This window comes from Mastomys coucha, unplaced genomic scaffold (genome assembly GCF_008632895.1).
Source record: "Mastomys coucha isolate ucsf_1 unplaced genomic scaffold, UCSF_Mcou_1 pScaffold21, whole genome shotgun sequence".
Classification (NCBI taxonomy): domain Eukaryota; kingdom Metazoa; phylum Chordata; class Mammalia; order Rodentia; family Muridae; genus Mastomys; species Mastomys coucha.
In genome coordinates, this window is record NW_022196904.1 from 115,352,308 (window position 1) to 115,360,100 (window position 7,793).

The 7,793-nt window shown below is 46.7% G+C and overlaps 1 long non-coding RNA gene across 1 annotated transcript; it reads right to left on the reverse strand.

Annotated features, from left to right (window-relative positions):
• Positions 1-5,802: 5,802 nt before the first annotated feature.
• On the reverse strand, positions 5,803-7,442 carry LOC116100903. The gene is made up of 2 exons (XR_004122726.1): positions 7,160-7,442; positions 5,803-6,327 (listed from the first exon to the last, which is right to left on the reverse strand). It is a non-coding gene; the product is annotated as an uncharacterized LOC116100903 (long non-coding RNA).
• Between the last annotated feature and the right edge of the window lie 351 nt (positions 7,443-7,793).

Below are 7,793 nucleotides of genomic sequence, written 5' to 3' on the forward strand. Positions count from 1 at the left end.
GATCTCCACTCCCCACCAGGAACTGTCTGCTTCTATTGGGGTTTCTCTTGGTTTTGTAGATTACATTTTGTCCCATTATTTTTCTAATAAATGGTCTATAAGTTATCTGAAAGTTTGCCAAAAACCTTTCATCAGCCACTGTCACAACAATTACCAAAATGCCTGCTGCGACTTTTTTGTCTTGTCTGTGTATACTTGTTAGCATTTTGTCTAGGCTCCGCCCCTCATTTATCTGGTGGTGTGTCTGACTCACTATTAAAGGGGCTGCTTGCTTCCTCCTCTCTCGTTTGCCTTCTTGCTTTCCTCTCGCCCTTCCACCTCTCTTCCCATTCCCCTCCCCCTCCCTCTCCACGTACTCATGGCCGGCCTCTACTCCTCCCCCCGCACCCCTCTCCCCCGCCCTCCTTTCTTTGTCTCTACTACCCTCTAAACTCCCCTCCCCAAGCCCTGAATAAACTCTATTCTATACACTACTGTCCTGTGGCTGGTCCCTCTGGGGGAAGGGATGGATGCTCAGCATGGGCCTACAGAGGCACCGCCTCTCCTACACCTGACTACACATTCACCAAACATACCCCTTCTTCCTTATCTTTTTATAAAACACAAAAACACAATAATACTAACATCTGTATTCTTTTTAGCACATTTTGATTTTTTTGTTTTTGTTTTTCGGGTTTGTTTGTTTTTTTAATGGGCTTTGTTGTTGTTGTTTGTGGAGTTTGTGGGGTTTTGATTTTTTGAGACAAGGTCTCTCTACAACCCAGCACAGCCTTAGCTCTCAACCCTTCTAATCCACCTTCCTATTGCTAATATTGCATGCATGTGATACCACACCATATGTACATACACTTTCCAGCGTCTCCACCAGCATCATAGTTGTGAGTTGCCAGGCGATGGTGGCGCACGCCTTTAATCCCAGCGCTTGGGAGGCAGAGGCAGGTGGATTTCTGAGTTCGAGGCCAGCCTAATCTACAGAGTGAGTTCCAGGACAGCCAGGGCTACACAGTGAAACCCTGTCTTGAAAAACCAAAAAAAAGAAACAAAAACCTGCGCCTCTCCACACACCCCACAGCCGACTGATTTCCTTCTACTCAGTGGACTGCACACATCCCTGTGGTGCTTTGATCGGCATTTATTTCACTGGCCACTGGTGAGGCTGAGAATCTGCTGTGTGTGTATTTATTTATTTATTTATTTATTTGGCTTTTGGAAACAGGGTTTCTCTGTGTAGCCCTGGCTGTCCTGGAACTCACTTTATAGACCAGGCTGGTCTCAAACTCAGAAATCCGCCTGCCTCTGCCTCCCAAGTGCTGGGATTAAAGGCGTGCACCACCACTGCCCAGCTCTGCCGTGTATTTATTGCTTGTTTGTGTTCTCTTTCTTTTTATCAGCTGTTTTACTGTTCTTGATTGCCTGCCCTGGTCGCAAGTATAGCTTGGCCTTCAAGTTGGCTTATAGTCCTTCCTCATAACTTTCCCTCCAATAGTTTTATACCAGATGAAAATATAAAATATATACGTGGTCAGAGTCTCTTCACTCGGGGTGAACTCAGACCCTTAGCCCTCCTGCTTCAGCCTCCCAAGTGCTGGCATCTAAGTTGTCCACCAGCACACCTGGCCTCAGTTGCGAGTTTATTGACATTTCACAGAGAACATGGGGGACGCTGGTCTGCAAGGTCTCTCGGCTTCTCTTTTGATTTTGTTCTTTTCATTTGTTTCTTGGTTTGCTGTGTGCATCCGATTTCTACATTAAGATCCTGTTTCCTGTAATCTCAGCACTAGGGAGACAGAGACAGGAGGATGCCTGGCCAATTCATTTATATAGTCAGTGAGCTCCAGCCTCAGTGAGAGAACCTGTCTCAGAGAACTAAGATAGAGAAGCAATTGAGGAAGATACCTGATATCAACCCATAGCCTAGACATACACACACACAAAGGCACACACAAATACACATGTACACACACATGCACACACACAAAAAATAGAATTTCAAAGTGTTCTGCGCTCTGCTGTCCAGCAGCAATGACGACAGAACACCGAGACTTCTTCTCTCACGGTTTACTCAGGAATTTTCTTTTCTGGTTCACAGCCTTTTCTGGTTCCTAAGTGTTACAGCTCTCCTAGGTTCCTAAGTGTTACAGCTCTTCTTGGTGTTACTGCTTCTTCTTGCTTCCTAGGTGCTGCAGTTCTTCTTGCTTCTGTGGAGTGGCGTGGCTGCTCTTGCTTCTGCGGAGTGGGGCCCTGACTGTCTAGAGAGAGCTCCTTATATACTCGAGCCTGAGCTGCCAAGTCCTCCTGGATTGGTTCCCTGCAATTGCCTCATTAGCATGCACCCGCTCGGGAGACATCTAATTTGCATGAGCCCACTCAGGAGGGGTTGACACATGCGCAGTGGAACTGGTTTACTGCTACAGTGTATCGGGAACAGGTGCCATCTTGGATCTTATTGTCCAAGCGGCTGCCTACATCAAAGAAAAAAGATTATGCTGCTTACCTAAAGTAAGAGTTTCCTTCAATGCTATAACCTAGAGTAATTTAGATAACCCTGGGATATCCCCTTTCTTTTCTCCATTGGCACAAAGACACTGGACAACTCAGAGTGGGCATCACCTCCCCCTGGATGTGGTCCATATACTTAGACCCTTAGCGGACATCACAGGTATAAGTTCTCAATGTGTTCCTTTGTTTCTATCAGTTTATCTGAAGGGATTTGGAACCCTCAAAACCTGCTGCCTTCCTAAGTCATTCTCTGAGGTCAGTCTCCCTCTCAGCCAGTTTGCCTGGTCTGTAACTCGCTATGTGCACCAGTCTTTCCCTGAACGCACAGACACCAGCTTGCCTGTGCTTCCACAGTGCTGGGGCTAAAGGGGTTACCATGCCCACCTGCTAAGTTTATGAGAACAACAACAACAAAAAAAAATGTTGTAACACTAAATGGAGACCCAAGGGTCAAGTAAAGGTCTCTTGTAACATTCTCATCCTTTTCACCACACTCAAGGCAAGGACAATCCCCACTGCCTTTTCATACCAGATGCTGTTTGTCTGTGGGATGCTGTCTGTCTGTGGGATGCTATCTGTGGGATGCTGTCTGTCTGTGGGATGCTGTCTGTCTGTGGGATGCTATCTGTGGGATGCTGTCTGTCTGTGGGATGCTGTCTGTCTGTGGGATGCTATCTGTGGGATGCTGTCTGTCTGTGGGATGCTGTCTGTGGGATGCTGTCTGTCTATGGGATGCTATCTGTGGGATGCTGTCTGTCTGTGGGATGCTGTCTGTGGGATGCTGTCTGTCTATGGGATGCTGTCTGTCTCTGGGGTGATATCTGTGGGATGCTGTCTGTCTCTGGGGTGCTATCTGTGGGATGCTATCTGTGGGATGCTGTCTGTGGGATGTTGTCTGTCTGTGGGATGCTGTCTGTCTGTGAGATATTGTCTGTGGGATGCTGTCTGTCTGTGGGATGCTGTCTGTCTGTGGGGTGCTGTCTGTGGGATGCTGTCTGTGGGATGCTGTCTGTCTGTGAGATACTGTCTGTGGGATGCTATCTGTCTGTGGGATGCTGTCTGTGGGATGCTGTCTGCTTTCACATACGAGGGAGTCAGTTTCACTGGTTCCTTGCAAGAAGTCCGACACTGGGGTGCAGCTTAGGATTTATCTCCTTTACTCTTCTTTTCTTCCTTGCAGTAGAAAACATGCCCATATTTAAACCCTTGGTGTTCACTTGCTATGGAATTGATGTGGGCAACAGAGAGATGACTCTGGGGACAGCAAGACAGATGGGGTCTGAAGCCGGCTTCCTCGGTAGAACTGGCTAGCAGATGCCCGCAGGGGGGCTAACTTTCCCAGCTGTAAAATAAGTTTGTGCGGAGCTTTAAAAAGTTAAAGGCCTCAGAGCAGGTTCTCCATAGACGTGTCCTGTCAGCTCCCACCCCACCCCACCTCCAATGGGAAAGAACTGCACATTGTTGAATGGGCTGGAGGTAGGAAGGACCCCCCCTCCCCCACATCCAATAAAGCATGAAAAAGTAGGCCGGTGCTCAAAGGTAAAGTGGCATGGTTGTAGGTGATGTGGGGTTAGCCTGATAGCACAGATGGGAAAGTCAAGGTATGGAGAGGTAAGTTGCTTGCCAAAGGTCACACAGCCACAAAGTACTGAATCTTCCTAACTCTGGGCCTCTCCACCACGGGTTGTGTCCCCTATGAATCTGGGTAACTCAGAGCCTTCCACAGCCACCCACACTGCTGGCTTCTGCACACCCTGATACCTTTCATATTGTCCTAACATGACTCACCCCTCCCATGAGAGCCTATCAGGTCCCATCTTACCTGATGCTTTTCTTGGTTCCCGCCCTTCCTTTCCCCCTTCCCCTTCCCCTCCCCCTCCCCCAGCTGGGCTGCAGGAGCAGCTTCTCACATCTCCTGTGGAGTTAGGACTCAGTGCAGAGAAGGTGGCAGAAGACTCACACAGGAGGCCAGAGGCCTCGTCCTAACCTGATATAGCAAGAGGACAGGGGATACACTATCCCTGCAACATCCCTAGCTCCACTCATCCTGAGAGATAGCGGACAGCCTTTAAATGCCTATCAGCTGAGAACCAGTCTAGGCTTCAAGGAAAGATTCTATCTCAAAAAAAAAAAAAAAAAAGTGAGTAGTACCGGTTGGTGGTTGAGCAAGCCTTTAATTCCGGTACTCAGGAGGCAGAAGCAGAGGCAGAGATTACTGTGAGTTCAAGAACAGCCTGGTTTACAAATCAAGTTCCAGAACAGTCAAGGTTACACAGAGAAACCCTGTCTTGAAAAATCAAAAAAAAAGAGGGGTTGGAGAGATGGCTCAGTAGTTAAGAACACTAGCTGCTCTTCCAGAGGTCTTGAGTTCAATTTCCAGCAACCACATGGTGGCTCACAACCATCTGTAATGAGATCTGGTTCCCTTTTCTGGCATGCAAATGTACAGGCAGTTAGAACACTCAAAAAAGAAAAACAAAACAAGACAACAAAACAAAACAAAAAAACCCAGAACACTCATACACATAAAATAAATCTTAAAGAAAAAGTGAGCAGAGCTGACCTGCGTCATAGTCCTTCTGCAGACAGAGCCAATTGCCAAGTGATTCACAAGAACCACCATTGTCCTCAGGGAGAAAGGGGCAGTGCATTTTGGGACAGTATGTGTTGGACAGTGCATGCATGTTGGTTGGAAAAGTGCATGTTTTGGACAGAATCATCACATTATTAGGAATGGCATCAGTTTAAAACTTATGAATTGTTTGTTTCTGATTAAAGAAATTTGCCCCAGGTAACTTGAAATGACAGAGTAAATGACAGAGTAGTAGAGGACTAAAGAACTCCAGATCCAGGCGGTACAGAATTAATCCATCTGTGTCAAAAACGAAGGGAAAGGAAAAAAAAAAAAAAGCCTGCTAGTGCATTCGCTTCTATAGTAATGGAAAAAATTGTTTGTCATTTTGTTTTATTATTGTATAAAGCAGGATTTATGTAGTCCATGCCGAGCTCAAACTCATAATTCTCCTCCCTCAGCATGGTGAATATTGTGATTACAGCCATGAGCCAACATACTTGGGTTATTGTAAATCTTTTTTTTTTTTTTTTTTTTTTTTTTTTTTTTTTTTTTTTTTTTTTGGTTTTCGAGAAAGGGTTTCTTTGGGTAGCCCTGGTTGTCCTGGAACTCACTCTATAGACCGGGCTAGCCTCGAACTCAGAAATCCATCTGCCTCTGTCTCCCAAGTGCTGAGATTAAAGGCATGCACCACCACTGCCCGGCATTGTAAATCATTTTAAAATGTAAAGTACTGTGAATTTTTTTTATTATTATTTACTTATTTATTGAAAGAGGGCATGTATTTACATGTGCCACAGCGAGAATGTAGATGTCAAAGGTCAGTTTGCTGGAGTTGAGCCTCTCCTTCTTCCATGTGGGACTTGGGGCATCCAACTTGGGGCATCCAACTTTGGCCATCAGACACGGCAGCAAGCACCTTTGCCCACTGAGCCAGCTCAGGAACACTTGATGGCTAATACCATCACCTGTGCTTAGGACAGGGATTTGCTGTTGAGATGGAATGGGAGGAAAATTCTCTCCCCATGGGTAGCCATCCCTCAGACTCGAGCCTGAGTTCTGATTCCAGGACCTAGAAGATTGCAACGTCTTCGGTGTAAAGAGGCCAGGGGTTTGCGTGTAGCCTATGAAGTTCTCTCCTGTGCCTTAAGTCAACTCTGGAGCATTCGTAGCACCTCCTTGCTGTGGTGAATCTTCACAGCCAGTCTGATGGGGCCTAGAGTCACCATAGAAACACCGTGTCTGTGAGGCTGTTTCTAGAGAGGTTTAAGAGAGCAGGGAAGGAAAGACAGATCCTGAATGTGGATGGCAGCGTCCTCTCAGCTGAGGTCCCACAAGGAATAAAAGGAGAAAGTGAGCTGCGCCCCAGCCTTCATCCTGCTCTGCTTTCTGACTGTAGACACCGCGAGAGCAGCCTCAACCTCCCACCATCATGATTCAGCCCCATGAAAGGCTCACGCTCAAACTGTAACCAAAAGAAGCCCTTCCTTCCTGGAGTTGCTTTTGCCGGGTATTTTTGTCACCACAAGGAGAGAAGGTAACGAATGAGTTCTTACAGTGAAATGGCATTAAGCAGACACTGAGCTGTACTGTTTAAATAATGACGAGAAGGACTGCGCATGCTCAGTACAGAAGCAAATTCTCTTTGTGTAGTAGCCCTGGACTACACAATTATGTGTAGTCCACACAATTATGTGTAGTCCGCCGCTGCCATCCACATTCAGGATCTATCTTCCCTTCCCTGCTCTCTTAAACTTCTCTAGAAACAGCCTCACAGACATGGTGTTTCTACGGTGACTCTAGGCCCCATCAGACTGGCCATGAATTCCAGCGGGACTGGAATTCATGTAGAACAGGCTGGCCTAGAAGTCACAGAAATGCGCCTGCCTCTGCCTCCTGAGTGGTGGGATTAAAGGCATGCCTCACCAGACATTTTTAATCAGAGGCTGGCTGCCCCCATAGATTCATGACTCACGGATAGAGAACGCCCTTTGACACCTTTGGGGTTCTGAGCCACAATGATGAACTGCCCAGTTTATAAAAACATTCAATTTTAATTAAAATTAAAACAAATGTGTGCATACACACCTGAGGTGGCAGGCCTCCGTGAGGTGGTGGTCTGCATCGGAGAGAGCCAGCAGTGAAAAGCCCATGAAGCTATCTGAGCTCAGAATGGCAGCCACAACAGGCAGCCTGTGGTTGCCCTCTCTTTGGCCTGAGTGCTTCCTCCTTAGTTACAGAATTCTGTTTGTATTTGAGGTTGCTATGGGGCCAGATTCAAAAGTACAATTCCAAGTACCCTTGCAATGATAAGTGGCCTTGGCCTCAGCTGTCACCTCCCTGAATGGAGATTCTTCACATTTCTCTAACAGGCTGCAAGCTGGCAGGAAGGGTGCCCATTTGGTTCCCTCCCCTTTTTCTTTCTCACAAGAACACAGACTCACGCATTGGCCATCAGCTTGTCACTCTGAGATGGAGCTAAGAACAAGGATGAGGCAGAAAAGCAAAAGGAATCTGAGTGCTCCAAGCTGCTAAGCTGGCTCCGCTCCCTGAACTGGGGCGCTCTTATGACAAAGGTTCCGCACTCATACAAGGGGACACTGCAGATTCATGTGCAGACTGTGACACTTCTCTGCAGCATAGCAGTAAAGCATTTCATTTAACAAAAATCAGCACAATAGCTTCCAATACATAAAAAAATACAGAAAAGAGAAAAAAATAA